At 37.4% G+C, this 24,754-nt stretch overlaps 1 long non-coding RNA gene across 1 annotated transcript; it reads left to right on the forward strand.

The window, feature by feature from the left end:
- Positions 1-2,236: 2,236 nt before the first annotated feature.
- On the forward strand, positions 2,237-24,732 carry LOC116664913. The gene is made up of 3 exons (XR_004321459.1): positions 2,237-2,357; positions 15,030-15,204; positions 23,925-24,732. It is a non-coding gene; the product is annotated as an uncharacterized LOC116664913 (long non-coding RNA).
- Positions 24,733-24,754: the final 22 nt, after the last annotated feature.

Raw genomic sequence — 24,754 nt, forward strand, 5'->3', positions numbered from 1 at the left:
AGTCACAGGCTGTCCTGGAGTATTTTTCTTATATAGAAATTAATAGACTTTAGCTGTATATCAATACTTCAGTTAGAAAACATCACCTCCATACTTACTTATTTTTAAAAAAAATATTGAAATGTCTTTCTTTATTTTCCACAGTTCCTTCTATGTTTGAAAGGCCGTCAAAGAAAACCTAGACCATAGATGATCACAACCCTTTCCTTTGCCCCTGCTTTGTTTTATATTTATCTTCTCAAAGTTTGTTCATTCATCCAATAGGTATTTATTGAGCATCTACTATGTGTCAGTCCATAAGCTACTTTGTTCACTAGATATTGTCCCTGTCCTCACCAAGTTAACAATCTGAGAGACAGATGTTAACCTAATAACCACAAGAATTAGTAATTAAGTATCATCTGTGTTAAGTGCTGTGAAGAAAAAGTACTGAATGTTATGAAAGTAAAAACCAAATGACCCAACCTGGGGGAATCAAGGGAGATTTCAGTGAGAAAATGGGATTTGACACAAGATCTGAAAGGGTAGGGAAAGAACACAGGAGAGTGTTTCAGGCATTTGGAATGGCATGTACAAAGGTCCTGTGGTTGAAGCACAGAGCTGGGGATGACAGCAGGAGATGAAGCTGCAAAGGTGGTTATAGGATAGGTAATGCAGAGGTGTATAGCCACGTTAGGGAATTTGGGGCTAAATTCTAAAGCATCATGAAGCCAGGGAAGCATTTCAGATAGGACAGGAATATGATCAGCTTTCTGTTATGAGGAGATCACTCCAGATTGTATTTGAAATGGGAATGGGAGTGGGAAGGAAAAGAGTGACTCCAAGGAGACTAGTTAGGACACTATTACAAAGTGTAGGTAGGAGATGATGGCCTAGGGTGTTGGCAGTGAATATGGAGAACATGACGATTTTTGAGAAGTATTTAGAAAGCAAGATTGACAGTCTCGGTTAACTCTAAGGGTTTGGTTGGCAGTAATTTCAGAAAAGAAGAACACCATTCTCGTAATGCCAGAGAGGTAGCAAGTTAGAATGGGAAAAGCCTGGACTGTGGAAGGAAAAGTACACTTAATTTTTAACTCTGCTACTTATTAGTTGTGTAGTCTTGGACTTGTTATTTAAACTCCCTGAGCTTTAACTTCCTTGTTTATAAGTAACCCATATTAATGACACTTTAGAAATTCAGGTGTGTAAGAAATATCTTGACTTGGTTTATTAAACCAACTGGCCCTGGTTCTCCATTTCACTTGACTTATGTGAAATTCAGTCTTAGTTATTCTTGGGACTATGCCTGCTGTGGTTGGGCAAAGGTCCTACATAGTGCCAAGGTACCAAGGAGGCCTTGCTTGGATCATCAGATAACAATTTATCCTAGTTACTACCTAATCACCCATTGATTCAGAGCCCTGCTCTGCCTCTTTCAAGTCTGATAGGAAGAAAGGATCTTTGGTAAAGCCCAGAGGTCATTTGACTTCTAAAGTAACCACCAACCCCATAGGCCTCCCAGGGCCCTGGGCCTGCCAGAAAATGAAATACAGCTACCCAGTCCTTTCAGACAGGGCTCAGAAAGATGGGTTGTGTGTAGCCAGGACAAACTACCCAGGCTGCAATCTGGAAGGGGGTCTGGGACCCAAATGTAAAGATTTTAAGCTGGGGCACCTTTGCAGGAGGGTGCTCTGTTTTCTGGCCTTGTTCTGCACCTTTTGTAAAAGAATATTGCCTATAGCTGAATTCTGACTTGGAGAAGATGGTTCCTCAGGACATTAGTTTGCCATCTTCTGGGTCTGCTGGCTTTCCTAATAAAGTCGTTATTCCTTGCCCCAACACCTCATCTCCTGATTTATTGGCCTGTCTTGCAGCGAGCAGACCGAGCTTGGACTCTATAACAATAACTCGTCTCTTAGTGGCTTCTTGTCCTTCTCGGTCTCTCTTCCCCGCTTCCCTACCAACGTTTCCTGGGAACATCTCCCAAATAAACCACTGATGCTCAAATGCTTGTTTCAAAGTCTGCTCCTAGGAGAACCCACTAGGACAGAAGGTCAGAAGGTGAGGGACAGCAACACCAGAAGCCCTATTACCCTGGGGCTCTAAGGTTCGGAAAGGTGTTGGGGGGAGGAATTTCCCAGAAGCCTCTGCAGGCTCCCCTTACAACCTATTGGTCAAACAGGCTCACGCGGGCTCCCTGCGCGGCTGAGAAGCCGGGAGAGGCACCGCGGCGGAAGACGGGGGAGAGGTGGGGCCTCCGGCCCTGGTGCTTGGGTTAGTGTGTGTATTGGCTAGGATAAAGCTCACCGATAAGGGAGAGAATACTCCAAACAAGAGTGACTTGAACAAGATGGAAGTGTATTTCACTTTCTCAGGTAAGAGTTGAGAGGTCTCCACACGTTGGTTAGGGGACTCTGTTTATTTTGTTGCTCTACAGCGCCTGGCTTCCATCCCAAGTTCACCATTTGGTCCAGAAGTTTTCCTACGTGGCAGGCCCTGTTCTAAACTTCTCACATGCATTATTTCATGTAACCCTGTAAGTGCTGTTATTACCTCTGTTTTACTGAGAGGGAAACGGAGATAGGGAGAGGTTAAGTAATTTGCCGGCCGCAAAGTGGCAGAGCCAGGGGAAATCTAATCTGGATCCAGAGTTTATGCTCTGAAGTCAAATTTTAAAGATATCTTCCTATCCCAGGAGCATGGATATACGTGCATTTATTGAAGTGTTCTTTAATTCCTTGGACATTTTTATTAAACTTACTACCATTACCGACCTGGGTTCTTGGATCTTTAATCAATAGAAATTGATGAGAGGCCAGGCCAGGAATTCAGGCAAGGGTTTACTGGGACTCCTGCAGCAGGAGGGAGCCAGAACAAGTAACAGGCGCCCTTGCTCCCTCATGGAGGGAGGGCCAGCTGGTCCCGTAAAAGGGATGAGGGTGGCGGCAGATTGTTGGGTAGTGAAGGGGAAGGGGTGGCTTAGACGGTCTGCCTACCTGCTTGGTGGTGCTGTGTGCAGGGACCATGTACAGGGTCCTGTTTTTGCTCCCCGAACCTCAGAAGAGGCAGTTGGGTTTTGGCTTTTTGTATCTTGTTCATAATTTGCCCCAACTTCCCCTGCATGCAGTTACTTTTAGTCCCTTATGGTTTCTTTGTATTCTGTTGCTGGAGATGTTTAGTAAGTGCAAGCACTGCGGTAAAGGGTCCCAGGTCCCAGCCTGTCTCATTACTAGGCTTTATATTTTGCTATTGTTAATGGTATTTTGGAAATTAAATTTTCTTTGTGAATGTTGTATCTAAGTATAACGGGGTTTGGTTTTTTGTTTTTTTGGGTTTTTTTTGGTATATTGACTTTATATTCACCATATTACTAAACTTATAAAGTTGTCTGAAGAATCTTGGGTTTTCTGTGTAGACATTATCATTTGTGAATAAAGCCAATTTTGTTTCTTCCTTTCTAACCCTAATGTTTTTCTGCCTTTCTTCCCTCCCTCCTTCCTACTGTCCTTCCTCCTTTCCTCCCTCCCTCTTCCTTCTTTCCCTTCCTTCTTTGATGCAGTGGCTAAAACCCTACTACATTGTAGGACAGAAATGATAATAGTGAGCATCTTTTTCTTGTTCCTGATTTTTAAGGAGAAGGTTTCTAATGTTTTATTAATAAGAATTATTTTGACTGTAGGGTTTTTTGGTAGATATTCTTTATCTGGCTAAAGAAATTTCACTCTGTTTCCTGGTTTGCCAAGTTTTTTGTCACAAATGCTTTCTCTACAATTATTGAGAATATAGGATTTTTCTTCTTTAATCTATTAATGTAATGAATTACCTTTATGAAACTTTAGATGCTAAATGAAACTTGGATAAACTGAATTTAGTTTAGGTGTGTTATCTTTTCTACAAATTGCTGGGTTCAGCTTACTAACATTTTGTTTAGGGTTTCTCACCCATGTTCATGATGAGAAGTTGCAAGTACACTACAAAGAATTCCCATATATCCTTTACCCAGTTCCCCCAATTGCTAACATTTTATTATATTTGCCTTATTATTATCTTTATATTACATATATATTTTTCTGAACGATTTGAGAATAAGTTGAAGGAATTTGTACTAAGGAAGCAAATAAAAATTCCCATTAAAATGCCTAATTATGGAAGGTAGTTAAGTAAATTATAGTATCTACATGGTGGAATAGTATGCAGCTAAAGAAAATACAGTTACGTTTTTGAGATATTAAGAAATGGTCCCCCACATTTCCTAGAACCGTTTGCTCTCTCCCATTCAGTATGTGGTAGCCATTATCTCAGGGGAAGAGAAAAATATTTTTAAGATTCAAAGATGAAGTAGCCAGTGGAGACAGAGAACAATGAGCTCAGACCAGATGCCAACCTTCTCTTCCTTTCCCTCAACTCTGGGCAGAGAAAAAAGAGGGACATTTAATCAACTGAGAGTTAATTTCTACTCCTAGATGGAAGAGGTCTTGAAAAAAATATTAAGGTCAATTATACACAAGAGTTTAAAAAGGTATAATTCTTGCACAGCTGAGTTTGTATCTAATGACTGATTCTAAGATTTTTATAAAAGTATGTGTGAAAAAGATTGAAGAATATATATCAAAATATTTACATAGTGAATTTTTTTGCAACTTTGGCATTTCTTTTCATTTTTTTTTTTTTTTAGAATAAATAAGAATTACCTTTGGAATTGAAAAATAAAACAGTGCTGTTAGAAGTGATTCTGAGCTCAACTTCTACTGTTTGCCTTTAATAATCTACTGTTATTATTCAGTTTCCACTTTGCTTTTGCTGTCAAGGTGTTTCTACTATAATAGCTATTGCTTTTGCCAAGCTTATCTTTTTTACTTTGAATTAAATCCGGGTTTCTGGGGATTTTTCTCTCAGTTATGCTTATGTTCTTCCATGTTCCCATGGTGAAGGCAGAAGTCGGCACTGGAAGCTGTTGTCATGGATATAGATGACACTAAGTTGGCTTAGAAGTATGTGATGACAAGATAACAAAAAGTAATTATGTAGTCTCTAAGACAAAATAGTCCTTTCTTAAAAAAAAAAAATTGTTAGTGAAAAAAAATTTGACAGTGGTTTCCATATTTTATGCTTTCACTGTTCTTTTTAAAAATTTAAAAACATTTTAAATTGAAGTATGGTCAGTTCATTGTTCTTTTTAAATTATATGGCCACAAGGAGAAATGTCTGCTGGTGTGAAGGTCAAACCTGGTGGATGTGACACAAAGCTGATCTTACTTCCATCACTAATCCACCGTGTCCCAGGTCCTCTGTGCCTGTTTCCAAAAGAGTTTAAAACAGTGACCTGAGAAGCTCTCCCAGTGTCCGGAATAGTGCCCTAGCCCCAGCTTTCAAAATCTTTTTTGCATGGGGGTTCTTATGTCTTTCTCTGTATGGTATATATTCTGAAAGCCATAAAGTATTTAATCTACAGAAGATGAAATTGAGGAAGATATAGAGTAAAAAGTTGATCAAGATGGCTCAGCTGGTCTGGGAGATGGCAGAGATCCAAACCCAGAACTTCCAGCCCCTGGAGCACTAATCACTACAGGAAAAATACACAAGCAACAGATGTTTGTAAAGTGCCTTTGTGAGCAGGGACTGTAGCAGGCACTCACTTGTGATGCTTTTATTTTTCCCACAGCCTTGAAGGCTGAGGGAGAATTATTCCCATTAAACAGATGATAAATGGGAGGCACAAAAAGCCTTTTTGACTTTGCAATAGGCCACAGTTAGGAAACGGCAGATAACAGGCATGAACCCAGGACTGTGAGTTCTATGTCAAATATCCTTGAATGGATTTTTTGAACAACTTTTAAACATTAACTTTATTATGAAAATGAAGGTCAGATTACCTCTGGGGTGTGGGAGGTGAGGATTGACTGGAAACAGCTATGAATGAACTCGTTGGGAAGAAGGAAACGTTCTGTGTCTTGATCTGGGTGATGGTCCTGTAGTTGTATACCTGTGAAGAAAGCCATTGAACTGTACACTTAAGATTTAGGCATTTTATTGTATAGATTATATCTCAAAAAAGTACTGCAAAAATATCACTGTTCAACCCCAATACCTGTCTTACATCACTGTCATCAGTGTGTATGTGCAAGGATGTGATGTTTTATTTTTTCACTTTGGAAACATTTTCCCATGTTGTTTTATAATGTGCATATTTGTTATTCTGAAGTGATGATGTTGATGTGTTTAGAAATATTTTCCTATTCTTTCACTTGATTCCTAAAGCGACCCTGCAAAATAGGAAGAACAGGTATTATTTTCTCATTTAGTAAATAAAGGGAAATAAGACTCAGGGAAGTTAACTGATTTTGCTTACTTATGATGGTTTATTTTCAATTTGCTTCCAAAAATATTAAGAGGTGGCAGTTAAGGGACTTGTCCAAAGCCCTGAGGAAGTAGGGGTAGAACTAAGACTAACTCTGGGATCACTGCTCATTCCTCTGGGCCACAGGTTTCCATAGCTGCTCCCATCTGTGCATCTGACAGGGGTATATACTGGGGCTCAATGCAACTGTCCATATGCCACCTGGACATCAAACTGGCATCTTGTTCTTCAAGGAGAGAAGATAAGAAAAGAATATGCAGCATAGTTGCATGCCTAAGTTTCTCCCTGTTTTTAAAATTGCAGAAACTGTACATTTTAATTGTAGAAGGATCAGAAATCTAGATTAGCCAAAAATTCAAATAATTACTGAAACAGCAATGCTCAGACATAACCATTGTTAATATTTTGGCATGCATCCTTTCAGACTTTTCTCCATTGGTATATGCACAGCTGCCGTCTTCTTTAGTTAGCAGCATATCAGTGCCATCCGTATTTATAAAATTAATCTTGCTTGATTTTCTTTCCTGGGTTTATTTTTTCCCATACTGGTGGTCTGTCAGATTAGCAAAACCAGCTTCATCCAGTTTTCTGAGAGTTTTCTCTGTGAAAGATAAGGAAGACATTTGTATTAGTTATCTATTGCTGCATAACAAATTACTCCAAAATTTAGCAGCTTAAAACAGCAAACATTTATTACCTCACACTAGTTTCTGAGAGTCCAGGATCTGGGAGTGGCTTAGCAGAGTGGTTCGGTGAGTCTCTCTAGAAGGTTGCTGTAAGGCTGTTAGCTGGAGCTGCAGTCATCCCCAGGCTCCACTGTCCAGAGAATCTGCTTCTAAGCTCACTCAGGAGGTTGCTGTCAGCCCTCAGTTTCTCACTGGCTGTTGGCTAGAAGCTTCAGTTCTTGGCCAGGAGGGCCTCTCCATAGGACTGCTCACCAGAGAGCAAGTGATCTGGGGCGGGGGTGGAAGGGTGGTTGGAGAACACCAGACAGAGGCTGCAATCTTTTGTAGTCTAATCTTGGAGGAGACATACCATCTTTTCTACTATATGCTTTTGGTCACACAGACCAAGGCTGGTACAGTTTGGAAGAGAACTCCCTAAGTTGTGAATGCCAGGAGGCAGGGTCATTGGGGGCCATCTTGGAGGCTGGCTACCACAGCATCTAACCAACACTTCCTGCCGCTGCGACCCGCCTGTGCCTCTCGAAGATCAGTAGAAACAGGGGAAAGCAATTCACTTGTAAACAATGCACTTCCTGTTCAGTCACTCTGGGAATTGTAAGCTTACCCATGGTTTACCAAGCCCCATGTGGTTTGTAGAGATATATGTTGCAGGGAGTGGAAATTTCCTAGTTCTCTTGGTGGTATTTAATCTGCACATGTGCTTATCTGAGATCTGGACGTTGTATACAATGTACTGTTGGTATTTGTTACTTCATTGTAGGTCTCTATTTCCCTATTGAAGTAACTAACTTCATATAACATTCTACCAGCTCTCTACTTATAAGATTGCTGGTGTGGTTTTTGTGTGTGTGTGTGTGTGTGTGTGTGTGTGTGTGTGTGTGTGTGTGTGTGTGTGTGTTGTTTTTTTTTTTTTACATTAAATGCTTTTTTTCCCCAGAAGGTTTCCAACTTTATTTTAATAATTATGACATCTTTTCATAGAATCTTTGTTTTATTGTGAGCTCAAATTCACATTTTCAGCATATATTATAAAAGAAACACACATACCATTGTGGGCATTGTGGGCATACAGCTGTATAATTTACTCTTAAATTTCCTATGCCTAAATAAAAGTTTCTATTACTTAACCTACAGTTTAACTTAAAAGTCTGTCGATAAAAAGTATTTGCAACTAATATTCTACAAAAAAGGATGAAAGATCATGGAAAAAATACTAACACTTTTGCTTTCCCCTTGTGTCATACAGTCCTAGGTGTTCTGTTTCTCAATAAAGGATACAAATGCACAATAAAAGATATTAACTGTGATGGTAATGATACCATCTTAGGTTACTGCTCTTTACAATTAAAAAAGGAATTATAAAGAGAAACCTACATTTTATTTGCTGTATGGCATAGTTTTCTCTTCTTTTTGCTTACTAGGATTTTTGTACAAGTCATGTATTACTGCACAGTGTCCAAGGAAAAGTCCATGCCTGTCTTCCTGCTACCACAGTGCTATGTCCTCACTTACAATGATGGACACACAGCGTCATGTTGTGTTCCATGTATGTCCTCTCCCATAAACTAAACCAGTCTCTTCAACGCAAGAAGCATTAGGGAATAATGGTGGCCAGGGAGTGTGGCAGACACTTAATATAACACCAGTGATCCTCACCAGGGGTGGTTTGCTCCCCAGGGAAGAATTGACAGTATCTGGAAATATTTTTGGTTGTCATTGCAGGAGGGGGTGTTACTGGTGTCTAGTGGGTAGAGGCAAGGGATGTTATTTAAGATCCTGTGATGCACAGAATGGCCCACAACAAAGAATTATCTGACCCCAAATGTCAGTCATGGCAAGGTTGAGAAAGCATGCTATAGCCTGTCTTATGTAGCCCTCACAAAAGCCCCACAAGGATATTATCTTCTTTTTCCAGATAAGGAACCTTTTCCTTTCCTCAATTTCCTTATCCAGGAAACCGAGGCTGAGAAGTTATTTGCCCTAGTTCCACCTTGTGGTGGGAGGAGAATTGGAACTCATTTCTTTCAGCTTAGAAAGACGGTGGTCTTTTTTGCTACTACCTGCTGCCTCGAGCAGGGCTCTTCTGACTGCTGATCAGGAACAGCTGGGCAGGACTGAGCATGCTCTATGCCTGTGCTGTTCAAACTATAGGTTCCCATCTATTAGTGGGTTGTACATGAAAGTAGTGGTGGTCTTGGACCAGCAAAACAATAATAATTGTCATAATAAAAAAAGAAAAAGGATTAGAAAACACATAGTATTATTTTGTGAAACTTTAATTTCAGTTATGTGTGTGGGTGGCTGTGTATACTTTATGCTAATGTAAAAGTTTTATCTTATTAAGAATCACCATCAAAATGTTTGAGAAACTGCTCCGTATAGTTGCTAAGTTGTGAGTATAACCCATTAAGAAATCTTTAGCCATGATCCCTGAGGATCTTGAAGCCAATTTAATACAATCCATGGAGAATAGGAAGGAAAAGGTGAAATTGGGTTAATTATGTACTGGAGACACTATCTCCCCAGTAATCATTCATTCATCAAATATTTACTAAGCATCTGCTCTACCTGGGCCCGTTCTAGTTGATAAAGCTACGGTGGAGAACAAAACAGTTACGCTCTAATGGAGCTTACATTCTGGTGGGGGAAAGCAGGCAACAGTCAGATGCGTAGACAAATAGAAATGACCCACCTAGTAGACACTGCAATCATTGTCAGAGCTGATATCTTCCTGGGAACTTCCTCCCTGAGCATTCCAGTCAGCAATTCCATTCACAGGCTATACCCTGGTTTCTAGTGGTTCCAGTTCATATCTCCCTTCAGAATCCATGCAGTTATCAGCCTCCTCACTCAAAGAATTTAAATACAGGAAAAATTAAAGAAAGAAGAGGGCTGAGAATGAGTGAGAGACTGGATAATGTAATCCCTAAACTTTACTATTTATTAGAGCATTTAAAATATTGTTTCGGTGCTTTAGAATTGCCATCAGGAGGTGAAAATAAATCAGAGAGCTTTTAGCCCTCTAGTTAAAAATATTATAAATTCAAGCAATTTGTCCTTCTTCCCAATTTGTTTTCTGAAGAGTGGATTTCTTTATAGCTTTTTGGGAGTCTATCTCATGTTTATAGATGATGAACAATGGATTCTGTAGGTAGAAGCAAATGAGCTATGAATTATTGATATGGAGTCAATAAATAATCAGACTAGTGCTTCCTTTGTTGCTATGATACAGTAACACTGTGTGGTACAGATACACTGTTATGATATATTAGAGATAGTATTTGGAATTTTACAAGATGTCATATACCTACATGAACTGCATCTGTCTAGGTTTGGAAGTGTCTGGTTTGTGAAGTGAGTTGAATTTTTTGGCCAAAGGCAGGTAAGGGCATTACAAAGAATAAACCTAAAAGTTTATATGGAAATGGTCTTCAGGCTCTGGGAGCATGTGGATGTGTCTGGTGCTTGAATAGGTAACTGGTTGAGATTTTATTCATATATGTATCAAGTGGTAGTCAGAACCAGTTGTGTGTGTGCTGGGCACTGAGGCTCAAACTGAACAAGATACAGTCCCTGCAGCCTAGGAGCTTGTCATAGGAAGACAGGAAAATGAACTAGCAATGACAATACTGTGAGAGGTAAGAGGTGTGACGGGGTAGAGACAGGAGGCTTACAGCAGGAAGTCTAACTCATACATTTCTTTTTAGGTGAAAAATGTAAATTAGTAGGTAGATGATAAGTGAACGCAGAAAGAAGTAGGTAAGAAATAGAGGAGGTAAGTAAAAGAAGGGAGAGATCACAGAAGGGTAGGACACGTCTAAGATTCTACATGAACATTCTAAGGGGTACCATGAGACCTCCAGCCTACCAGTAATTCCAACTCTGTGGGCGTCGTTTTAATGACACTGTTACAGTGCACATGTATTAAAAGGATGGGGAAGGAGGGCAAAGTATTTTCCCTAGTTTACCTATCTCACCTTGGAAGGGGGGGCAGTTGGGAATATATCATTATTTTTAACACAATAATTAAATTCCACCACAGAAGACACCATGAGATTCTTGCTTTTTTTTTTTTTTCTTTCTATTTAACAAATACAATTGAGTAAAAATACTTTCTTCTGCAAGGAGACTGCCTTTCTTCCATCCACAGATGTCATGGAAGCCCCCTGTGACTACTCTGATGATATTTTTTGGTGGGGGGAGGTAATTAATTTTTTTATTGTTGTTGTTTTTTCCTTTCAACGGGGGCACTGGGGATTGAACCCAGGACCTTGCGCATGCTTAGCACTGAGCTATACTCACCTCCCCTAAATTTATTAATTTATTTTTAATGAAGTACTGGGGATTGAACCCAGGACGTTGTTCAAGCTAGGCACACACTCTACCACTGAGCTATATATATCCTACCCCCTACATCTTATTTAACATGCCTGCAAATACTACTTAGATACGATTCTGAAAGATAGGAAACAGGACCTGTGGTTTTGAAAAATGCTGCAGAAAAGAATTCGAACAGTAGTGTTAAACCAACTTTTAGTCATAAAATTATTTGAGAATATGTTCCACTTATGGACCATTTCCCCCAAAACGGTTAAAACACACACACACACAGTTTTGCATTAAATTCATGGGGCCTGTGGCATCAGGTTAAGAACACGGGTTTAAAGCACAAATGTGTGTAGTCCCCAGTGGAGGGCCATGGAGGAGACCCTGGGCAGTTGTAGGGGAACCGGGGAAGGGGAAGGGGAATCTTAGGAAGTGAGAAGGAGGGACGCAGAAATCTCATGATTTTCCAAACATTGGCCCTGGAAGGTAGTAGTGTACGGTGGTACAAGAAGATGTGCCACATTGATAATGTAAGGGAAAGATCCCAAACTATTCTTTTGGAGGGAAGGTTTATCCACACACCTAATCCTGTAGAACAGGGATTGGCAAACTACAGCCTTTGGGCCAAATCTGTCTGTTTTTATATGACCAGCTGCCTGGTTTTCTGTGACTCAAAAGCAAAGAATAGGTTAAAAATGTAAACATTTTAAAATGGTTGAAAAAATATCTGCAAAAGAATATTTTATGACTTTTGAAAAGCATATGAAATTCAAATTTCAGTGTCAGTAAAGAATTTTATTGGAACACAGCCACCCTCGTTCATCTATGGCTGCTTTCCTGCTACAGTGGCAGAGCTGGTAGTTAAGACAGAAATCATATGGTCCACAAAAGCCTAAAATATGCACTATGTGGTCCTTTACAGGCAAAGTTTGCCATCCTCTGCTTCAAATAAAGCAAGGAGGCATCAGAAGACCTAAGTGGTGATATGAATTAATTGCGGCTAATATCAATGAAATAATTATTCTCATAAAAACTGGTCATTTAATTTCTTATACACCAGTTCAACTACAGATAGCTCTTTACAAAGATCTCATGTACTCACCTTTGTATTCATCTTTAGGGAACATGTCAGTAAGGCTACGATGATTTAAAATATGCAATAAATCTACATATGAAGTATTAATCTAGGGTGATTGCTTATTTAAAATAAAGGGGAAAAACAAGGGATATTAAAGTCAAGGTATAATTTTATAGTTAAGTCAGTCTACCTTCCACCCCTTACTGGGATTTTCTGTTCACTGGTTGGTATGTGTAGCTATTCTGCCAGACTTCAGTACAGTTGTATTTATTTTAGCATCACTAGCATCTTTGATGCTACAAATCAGAGCACTCTAACAGTCACACTGCTTTTTAAAATAATTCTTCTATAATTTAGTTGGCCACTTATTACAAGAGTCCTTTCAATGAGCATGAAATGTGAAGCCTCTCAGGAAAATTTCTGTCAAGGTCTAAGGACTCTTCTATGATTTGCAATCTTCTAACTAGAGTCTTTATCCTAAAAATATTTGCTTCTTGTGTTTGAGAATTAAACTGCTGGCTTGTTGCTGCATAGGAACAAGTTGGTAATAATAGTTAACTTGACACATTAGGAGAAATTATTCTAAACATTCACCAGCTTTTTAAAAGAAATTTATTGCAGGATTTTTCTTTGGGTTACTTTAGCGATTGCTTTGCATTTTGATTTTGGAATTTTTTTTCAGGAGTCAAAGAGGAACCAGTAAAAATCAATCAGTAAACAAATTGTTTAAAAAAAAAAGGTGGGAGTTATTTTCAGACTTTCTGTTCAAAACCTGGAAAGTCTGCTAAAGTTCAGGAATTGTTCAAAAGGTCCATTTCATCCTGGTTTATCTCTTGTGAAGGCTTTCAGGTTTTCAGTCTGTAGGAAATCACTACAACCCCAGGAGAATCAAAACAATCTAACAAGGGCCCCAAAAGACTTAACCTGGAATCCCAGAGTCAATAGCCAAAGATGTGGCTGAGAATATGAAACAAAATGCAGAGCCCTCTTGCCAGCACCCATATACAGCATCTAGGTTCTCAGTGTTGTAAGTTAACAGATGACCTTTCCACAATAGTTGACTGGGAAATCTGCCTATAAGAACGTCTCTTAACCCCAGCCCAGCTTTGTGGAGTGGAGGGCATTCCAAGATATTTACCCAGTTCAGGTCATTGTGTGCCAAACACTCTCATAATCATCTTGTCAACTCTGAGAGATGGATAATGTCATGACTATTTTAGAGATGTGACACCACACAAGTATGAGGAAAGGAAGACTTGGAGGCAAGAATGAGAGAGAAAGTTTCAAGGAGGTGACAGAAAATGATGGCATGATCAAATTGAATAATTTATGGGGAAAAAAAACCCAAGAGGCATGACTTTTTTAAAAAGTATTTTTTTCAATTAAGAGCTTTTTCATACCCCAGCTTTGTCTTTAAAAAAAAAAAACTTTTGAGATATAATTAATATACCATAAAATTAAACCACATAGAGTGTACAATTAAATGGCTTTGAATATATTCACGGGTTTGTGCGACCAGAGGCATGACTCTTCAATGTGGCACATTCCTCCTTTTGGCTGGCTGAACAAGGTGTCATGGCTGCAAGTCTGTTTTATTCAATCCTTTATTTTCAGGTCAGCCTGACTGAGTGTTCTCACCAGTGTCTGTCTAAAAATGTAAATGCCACCAGGAAGAGAAGTATGTCTGTCTGAAATAGACCTGGGTCCAACACCTAGGACAGTACCAAGCAAGAACAGAGCAAATGGTCAACACTTACTTCATAATAATTATACCATTTTAAATTAGAAACTGTTGGAAGGGATGATAGTGATTTCCATCATAGATTTAATTCATCTGTGAAAATGAACATGTACTCACAATGTCTAAGTTCTTCTCATTTCTCCTCCTTACTCTCACTTATTTCAGGTCAAAATAGCAAAATAGGACCATTCTAGTCCACTTTTCTTGGAATACATATGCTGAATGGGGAGTACATATTTGCTACTGAAGACAAATACTTATACTTTTAGTTAGACTAATAAGTAATAGAAGGAGAAATTATCAACAGTTTAGAAAACATTAGTAAGCACAAGGGAGGCCATTGCAAATTATGTGGAAGTAACTTATAGTAGGCTTCATGATTTTGAAAAAAAAAATGAACATTCCTAGATCTATTTTATTAATTCAGGCACTTCACTCACCCAAACTTCAGTATTTAAAGTTTAAAATATATAATTTGGCCCTCTCGTGCCTTAATATGAGGTCCACATACTGAGCTTGTTTTGTGTTAGGGGTTTACTCTTCTGCTAGATCCTTTTTGAATTTTTGAGTGGTAGAAACACAATATTACAAGTCTAAATTTAAATCCAGGGCCCCCTCTCTCTCCATCACTCCCTCCCTCAAATTGATACCAGGCCCTCTTCTAGGTGCTAGGGATACGCAGTGAGAAAGTTGTGTGCTTGCTCCCATGATGCTTACATTCTAGAAGACGAGAAAGCAAACGTTTAGAGTCTTCCTCTGCCCTCGGTTACATAACAACCTGTAGATAGATGGATATCATATTTACCTATAATAATATAAGAGAGACAGAAGTATAACTTAAAAACCCTCTCCTATTAGGTGGAATGCTCTGGTGCTAGAAAGTTACTGAGCATGGCTTTCTGTGGAGAACAACTGGAATTTAAGAATAAAACTGGATTTTTCATCGTGTGGCTACTCTGTAGCAAACTGCAAGAGAGCTCCAGCATTCCCTCTGCAAAAGATACAAACTCTTATCCCTTTCAGCACATCAGAGGTAAGCTTCTACTGCTCCGGAAGTTTTCCTGGTGCAGAGGAATCAGATATCCATGTAAGCTAAACAGAATAGAGGAGTGAGAAGGTATAAAGGGAACTTCATTGTTACGTTATTTGCTAGAAAGATGAATTCATTTTAAAGTGAGTCTATCTTGGGGTCTATCCAAAGGTATTCAGTTACTGAAATACCAAAAAGGCCTTGTTAAGTGGTGGCATGGATCCTGAATGTAATATGTATCTTCCTTGGCTTACTAATCTCATTCTCAAATTTCTCAATGCCCATTCTCACCTAGATTTTTCCCCTGGATATCTGCTCCTCATTTCTTTTCTCACTTAATTCTTTCCTACTGCTCCTCAAAATGGCTAAGAGCTTTGAGATATCAAAAGTGGCCTTGGAGCTCTAAAAATATTAGCTTAACATACCACAACAACCACTTCAGAATATTATATTAGGGTGTTATATTCAGTATCCAATAAGGGCATCAGGCGATAGGTAGGAGCTGGCAGATACCAATGAGCTTGATCCTTATAGTAGACATTGAAATATCATGATAAGGAAAAAGGTTACTATGAAAGGTCACTTAATATTAGTTTCAGTGACATTACTTTTTCCTTTAAGAAGCTAAAATGTCGGACTTCTGAATAAGGATAAAAGGTTGAGTGTGTGGTTTTATTTTTTAAAAGTAAGGAATGATGTCACCAAGATGGCAAAATAGGTCATTCCTAACCTTGCCCCTGCTTACAAGAAGAACGACTAACTATCTGAGAATGAGACATCAGAGAGAGAATCCTAGAACATGGGGATGAAGCTGAAGCACCACAGGGCCATGCAGAGAGGTCTCTCTTGAACTTCCAGTTCCTGCAGTGGGAAAAAATCCAGGGTGATGACAACAGCCCCTCTAGCACTGGGGCTGCTTTGTGGGACCCCCAACTCTGATCTTGCCCCCATGGGGATTGCAGGACAATTTGTGGGGCTCAACCACTGGGAATCTGACTGTGATGGAGAAGAGGAAAGGACTTGCAACAACAAGCCACAGATCTTGGTAGACCAAGTTTATCCCTGCAGTGCCCAGGTAATAATCCCAACCAGCAGCTCTGCTTATCTGCAGAACCAAGTCTACGGTGTACTCTGACTAGAGAATGTGGCAGGGTGCAGATCTGCCTGATTCGGGTCCTCAAATGAGGAGTTTCCTGGCCCTAGAACCTACTTCTGTGCCCAACATCAGAGCACCTAAATATACAACATAAAAACTAACAGAGCTAACAGGAGAAATAAACAATGATACAATAATAGTTGGACTTTAATACCCCACTCTCAACAATGGATAGATCATTCAGAATAAGAAAATATACGATTTAAAGAAACAATAGATAAAATGGATCTAACAGACATATACAGAATTTTTTATACAACAACAGTAGATTACACATACTTCTCAAGCACACATGAAACATTTTCTAGGATAGATCATATATTAGACCACAAAATAAGGCTTAGCAAATTCAAGAAGACAGAAATCATATCACATATCTTCTCTGACCAGAATGGCATGAAAATAGAAATTAGCAACAAAAAGAAAACTAGAAAACTCATGAATACATGGAAATTAAACACTCTCCTGAACATCCAAAAGATCAAAGAAGAAATTAAAGGGGAAATTAAAAAGTCTGAGACAAACAAAAGTGGAAACACTAGAACTTATAGGCTGCAGCAAAAGCAGTTCTAAGAGGGGATAAATGCCTACATTAAGAAGCAAGGAAGATCCCAAATAAACAACCTAACTCTACACCTTAAGGAACTAGAAAAAGAAAAACAAACTGAGTCCAAAGATAGCAGAGGAAAGGAAATAATAAAGATTAGAGCAGAAATAAATGAAATAGAGAACAGAACAACAGTAAAAAAAAAAAAAAAAAGTTAAACTAAGAGTTGGTTCTTTAAAAAGATAAACATTATTGACAAACCTTTAGCTACACTAACCAAGGGAGAAAGAGAAAAGACCCAAATCAACAAAATTATAAATGAAAAAGGAGACATTACAACTGATAGTATGAAAATGCAAAGGATCATTAAGAGGCTACTATAAATAACCAGATGCCAACAAAATGGACAGCCTAGAAGAAATGGAAAATTCTTAGAAACACACAACCTACCAAGACTGAATCAGGAAGAAATAGAAAATCTGAAAAGACCAATTACTAGTAAGGAGACTGAATCAGTAATCAAAAATTTCCCAACAAAGGAAAGGCAAAGACCAGGTGACTTTACTAGTAAATTTTACCAAACATTTAAAGAATTTACACCAATCCTTCTCAAACTCTTGCAAAAAATCTAACAGGAGGGAACACTTCCAAACTCATTGTTTAGGGCCAGCATTATATTGATACAAAAACTCTCAATAAAATACTAGCAAACCAAATCCAGCAGCGTATTAAAAAGATCATTCACCATGATCAAGTGGGATTTATCCCAGGGATGCAAGGATGATTCAACATATGCAAGACAACTGATGTGATCCATCGCATTAATAGAGTGAAAGAAAAGAATGATATGATCATCTCAACTGACACAGAAAAAACATCTGACAAAATTTCAACATCCATTCATGATAAAAAAAATCTTAACAAATTAGGCATAGAAGGAATATGCCTCAACATAATAAAGGCCATATATGACAAGCCTACAGCTAACATCATACTCAATGGTGCAAAGTTGAAAGATTTTCCTTTTCCTCTATGACCAGGAACAGGACAAGGGTGCTCGCTCTCACCACTCCTATTCAGCATAGTCCTGGAAGTCCTAGTTAGAGAAATCAGGCAAGAAAAAAGATATGAAAGCAATCAGAATTAGAATGTAAGTCAACTATACTTCAATTAAAAAAAAACTGCCCCACAAATAAAGAATTAGGAAGAAGTAAAATTGTCTATTTGCAGATGACATGATTTCATATATAGAAAATCCTAAAGATGCAACCAAAAAACTTAAATCTAATCAATGAATTCAGTACAGTTGCAGGATACAAAATTAACATACAAAAATCAATATCCTTTCTATACACTAACAACGAATTTTCTGAAAAAGAATTAAATTGATCCCATTTACAATAGCACCCAAAACAATAAAATACTAGGAATATATTCAACTAAGGAAGTAAAAAGATCTCTACTCTGAAAACTATAAGAACTGATGAAAGAAATCAAAGAAGACACAAATAAATGGAAAAGTATCCTGTGTTCATGAGTTAGAGGAATTAATATTATTAAAATGTCAGTATTACCAAAAGCCATCTATGGATACAATGCAATCCCTATCAAGATTCAAATGACATTTTTTTTTATAGAAGTAGAAAAAAAAACACTCCTAAAATTTATATGGAACCACAGAAGACCCTGAATAGTCAAAGAAGTGAGAAAGAAGAACAAAGCAGGAGGCACACATTTCTTGATTTTAAGCTATACTATAAAGCTATAGTCATCAAAACAGTATGGTGCTGGCATAAAAACAGACAAATAGACCAAAGGAACAGAATCAAGAGCCCAGAAATAAATACAAGCATGTAGTCAACTAATATTTGACAAAAGAGCCAATAATACTCAATGAAGAAAAGACAATCTCTTTAGTAGATAGTGCTGGGATAATTGGATATTCATATGTAAAAGAATGAAACTGGGCACATATCTTACACCACTTACAAAGATTAACTCAAAATGGAGGAAAGACTTAAATTGAAATGTAAGACCTGAAACCATGAAACTCTTAGAAGAAAACATAGGAATAAAGCTTCTTGAAATGGGTCTTTGCAGGGATTTTTTTGGATTGACGTCTAAAGCACAGGCAACAAAAAAATAAACAAGTGAGATTACATTAAACTAAAAACCTGCACAGCAGAAGAAACCATCAATAAAGTGAAAAAACAACCTATGGAATGAATATTTGCAAACCATATATCTGGTAAGGGGTCAATACCCTAAATATATAAAGAACTCAGAGAACTCAATAGCAAAAACCCACAAATAACCCAATTAAAAAATGGGCAAAGAACCCAAATAGAAATTTTTCCAAAGAAGATGTACAAAAAGGCCAACAGGTACATGAAATAGTCATTAGGGAAATACAAATTAAAACCACAATGAGCTAACACCTTGCAACTGTTAGAATGGCTGTCATCAAAAAAACAAGAGATTAAAAAAATGCTGATGTGGATGTGGAGAAAATAGAACCCATGTGCACCGTTGGTGGGATTGTAAATTGGTGCAGCCTCTATGGAAAACAGTATGGAGGATCTTCAAATAATAAAAATAGAACTAAGTATGATCCAGCAATTCCACTTCTGGGAATACATCTAAAGGAAAAAAGAACAGACTCAAAAAGATATCTGCACCCCATGTTCATAGCAGCATTATTTACAATAGCCAAGACATGGAAACAACTTGTGTCCATTGATGGATTATTGGATAAAGAAATTGTGGTTCACTTATATATAGAATCTTAAAACACAAAAACAAACAAAAAACTCATAGAAAAAGAGATCAGACTTGTAGTTTATAGAGCTGGAGGATGGGCGAGGGGGAACTGGAGGAAGGTAGTCCAAAGGTAAATAAGCACTAGGAATGTAATTTACCACATGATGGCCATAGCTAACACTGCTGGAGCGTATACAGGTTAGTTGCTAAGAGAGTAAATCCTAAGAATTTCTCATCACAAGGAGAAAAAAAATTTTTCTTTCCTTCTTTCTTTTTATTTTTATTGTATCAATATGAGATGGATTTTAGCTGACACTAAGGTGGTAATCATTTCACAATATACATAAATCAAACCATCATGATGCTGTGTGCCTTAAGCTTAAATAGTAATGTATGTCAAGTACTTCTCAGTAAAACTAGAAAGAGTGAAAATTCTGTATGCAGTCATAGAATTACAAGAGCAGTTTTAAATAAAAATTGTTCTTGTCCTGCTCTCAGGTCAACACCCACCCCACAATACTTAAATTTAAGGAAAAGGGTAGATTTCAACCTTCACTTGAAAAGTAGAGTTAGTAGGATGTTCTAGGACACTGAAAATATTCACATTTGAAGTTTTCTAAAAGGCAAGGACAAAGAGTATTTTAAAGTATTTTCAAATTGGCTGAAATTCTTTGCATTATTTATTTATTTTGTTTATATAAAATAGCTACTCCAAATGAATATGACTTCATATTTTTGTACTTTTCCAGGTGGACATGTATGATTGCTTGCAGAAGTCTTTTAATGTAATATAAATTCTTAGAACACACACATAAAATCCCACCAAAAACCCAATAACTCTAAATCCCCCCTTCTTATTCTCTATTAGCAGATATGCTAATGATTGTCATGTATCTGAAAAGTGCAGCACATTCACAGGAGATACTACATTCAGAAGAAGGATCAATCTGTGAAGGATTATTAATGAGATATCAGCACCTGCTACTACTTCCTTGACTATAGCAAATCAACTACTGGAGCGTTAAGTTGTTAAAACTGCTCTCCTCCTTTTGTGAATATTCAAAGGTACAAATTCATTTAATAGGGTCTGTGTATCATATAGGTTACATACAAGAACACATACTATTCATATTCAACTTTATATTAGAGATTATTATCTTTATCTTGATACCCAATTTCCATATTAGTTTAATAAAACAAAGTGTATTGTAATATATAATGTAAGATAGCCATTCAGCTTTATCTATTAAAATACACACTCAGAAAAATTTTTTTTTACTCAGGGACCTGTTTCTTTTGACCTTGCTGCTGCACAATCCACTGTTAAAAAAGATCCGTGGAAGCAGTTTATATCCCCGAACTTTCCATAAAAGTTAATACAATGACTGCATGTCAGAAATGGTTTTCTTTAGGATATCAAAGTATTTATTTTATAATCAACAAACTTTAAACTAGATAAATTCTATTATTGCTGATGTAAGATGTACTTATTCCTAAAACAGATTTGGGAGGGAAGGGAATTAGGCAGGTAAGGTAGGCATCACTAACTGACTATACAGGTTCAATTCCTGCTTATAGTTAGTAGCACAGGTGTATAAAAGAATTGTGTATTTTTCTGAAAGTCTTGTATTCTCTTGCTCTCAGGCTTTTTAAAAAAAGTTGAAATAAAGTTGATTTACAATGTTGTTAGTTTCTGGTGTACAGCAAAGTGATTCAGTTATATATATATATATATATATATATCTTTCAGATTCTTTTCCATTATAGGTTATTACAAGATATTGAATATAGTTCCCTATGCTATATAGTAGGACCTTGCTGTTTATCTATTTTATGTATAGCAGTATGCATCTGTTAATCCCAAGCTCCAAATTTATCCCTCACCCTATTTTCTTCTTTGGTAACCATGTTTGTTTTCTGTGTCTGAGTTGATTTCTGTTTATAGAGAAGTTCATTTGTACTGGTTTTTTTTAGATTCTACATCTAAGTGATACCGTGATATTTGTCGTTGTCTGATTTACTTCATTTAGTATGATTATCTCTAGACCCAACCATATTGCTGCAAATGGCATTTCATTCCTTTTAATGGCAGAGTAGTATTCTGTTTAAATGGAATACTTCTTTATCCAGTCATTTGTGGATGGACATTGAAGTTGCTTCCATGTCTTAGTTATTGTTAGCAGTGCTGCTATGAACATTGGGGTTTGTATATCTTTTTGAATTAATTTCTTCTGAATATATGCCCAGGAGTAGGATTGCTGGATCATATGGTAACTTTCTAATTTTTTGAAGATCCTCCATACTATTCTCCATAGTGGCTGCACCAGTCTACATTCCCACCAATAGTGTAGGAGGGTTCCCTTTTTTCTACATCATCTCCAGCATTTATTATTGACTTTTTGATGATGGCCATTCTGACTGCACACTCAGAAATTGCAGAATTAAGCACTTGTCTTCATTAGCCTTCTAGGGGAATGTAGCCAATATGAGCTCAGCTAGGAGCCTGTGGGTGGGTGTTTAAGACAAAACTGAGCTGTTATTTGTGTGACAGACACAGAAAACGAAAAATATAATAATGATCAAGCTCAAACTCATGACTTCCTCACATTTTCCTTTCCATCATATGTTCATTGCCTAGTTAAGGTTTAAGAACTTGAAAGGATAGGGTGACCACATTTTAAAATGTCTTAAGTTACCCAGAAGGACTTCTTCCCATTACTGATTTTCATACCTCTCCACTACCATCCATGGTATTTACTACACAAGCACTCTGTGCAGTACAGGTTTCCCCACTATCTGGAAGTAGAGCATTCCTATGAAACCTTTTGTTAAGTTGAAATGGTGTAAAACTAAGAAGCAATTACCTTAGGACACGTCTTGCTAACAGGTGCACAAAATAAATCAAGGTGAAGCACAGACATGGTTCAAAGCTATGGCCAGATGCTGAGTGGTTCCAGGGGAAGGAGCGTGGTGCTGCCACTCTCGCAGCTCAGGGTGCCTGCTGCCTCTACAGCCACTCAGTGCAAAACAAATGCTCAGTGCTGTCCTCATCAAGGTGAAAATCTTTTTCAGATTTCTTTCGGTTAGCTTTGAAAACAGGCACTAAAGTAGGTCTTTCGTAAAAGCAAAGTGGCTGGTATAAAGCAAACTTCCAAATGTGGGAGATAACTTGTATCAGGTCCTGTCAGAATTACCAAGAACAGATCTCTGGCTCATAAAGAAGGGATATTCATTTGACCTCAATTACAAAAGGAAAGTACATGGAGAGGGAAAAAAAGCAGTGAGGGATCACAGTACTAAAACTTGAGAGGTTTTAAAAGTAGCTTATTGGTAATAAACTCCAAGTCAATGTGTCTTATTCTGTTCTCAGTGGTATTAAACTCATGATTGCTTTGCCAAACCAACACTTTTGTCCAGGCATCTGAAAAGATTTCAGGCTTTTATGAAAAGGAAAAACTTCAGTATTATCTATTGGCCAAATTTTTTCTTAGTGGCATAATGATTATTTCCTTTGATCCATAAGATTAGGGAAATTTTGCTATATCTTCACAGAGATATGAATGTCCATCTTGAGAAACAAAAATCAGAAACCTTCATCACAATATTCAACAAAATCTCAAATTTAAGACCTGACTACAAAAATGAAATTATTAAATAGAAGAAAGTTTAAAAGAATATCCATTTAACTTCATCTTTAGGATGGGAGAGGTATTTTTAAACAAGACGTAAAGACTGACAAGAGTTGACCACAAAAATAATTTGGTATCCTACAAATTAAAAAATTTGTGAAGTTGGCAATAAATTTATAGGTGAGGAAATGCAAACAGTTGTCAAGCATAAAAAGAACACTCAACAAAAATACCACAGACATGCAAATTACAAGATGGCACTGGCAAAAAAAGTCAGATTTAGTATTTTAATTTGTAGCACAACTGAGGATATGGGGTAATTGACTACTGATGGAAGAGTACACCAGTACAAGCCTGATTTCACTAATTTCTGGGAACTCATCTTTATCTACTGAAGTGTCACTGTACATTACATAAGAGAATGTTTACTACATTGAACAGCACAAAACTACAACCTAAGTACTCATACCCAGCAATTGATTAAGTTGGGGAACCTACATATAACAGCCTACAATGTCCCTATTAAAAATAGATAAAAAATATTTATTACTACACACAAGGCACTGTTCTAAGTGTCTCACCTGCATATATTTCATCTTTCTAGAAGCCTTGATTTATCTCTATTTTATAGATGAGGAAACTGAGGCACAGAGAAGTGAAGGAATTTGAGAGACTATGCTATACTGCTCATTTTGAAGATGGAAGGTGCCAGGAACCAAGGGATATAGACAGCCTCTAGAGACAGAAAAAGACGATAAAACAGATTTTGCCATCAGTCTCCAGAAAGAACCAGCTCTGCTGATACCTTGAGTTTAGTCTTGTGAGACTTATTTTGGACTTCTGACCACCAGAACTAAGGTAATAAATTTATCTTAAGCCATTAAGTTTGTAACAATTTTTTATAGCACCAATAAGAAACAGATATAACACAGGGGATATTAAAATATATGGACAACATATTGTTTCCAGAAATGCCCTTAATTAAACTAAAATTCAGTGTAGGGCCATCAATCTCTGATCTGCACAAAGGTTCTGTATCATTTCCCTTTTTAAGAGCAGTGTTAGGTCTACAAAAATATTAAGAAACACTTTAGTATAGATAATTTCCTTTTTTTTCTGTATATAGATTTTGTAAATTAGTAGAAATGTATGTATCACAATAGGATCAGTCCTATCAGAATACCTATGATTTTTTTTTTCAGATGGCAGCTTCAACAAACTAGAGTCTAAGTATCAAAATTCAAATGAAACAAGTTCATCTTAGGTATTACCTGAAACTAATTTTAATTCCCCACAAGAAACCCTTTTTGTGTTAATATATATTCTAGTTAAGTTGGAAACTCCTAAACTCAAAAGATCTAAGACAGGTACTCTAATGCCTTAGTGGTATCATACTATTTATAAAGAAGAAGCCAATTCAATGCACAATGTGTGTGTGTTTACTCACTACAAAGGCAATTA

The sequence above is a fragment of the Camelus ferus genome, chromosome 7, assembly GCF_009834535.1.
Source record: "Camelus ferus isolate YT-003-E chromosome 7, BCGSAC_Cfer_1.0, whole genome shotgun sequence".
NCBI classification, from domain to species: Eukaryota; Metazoa; Chordata; class Mammalia; order Artiodactyla; family Camelidae; genus Camelus; species Camelus ferus.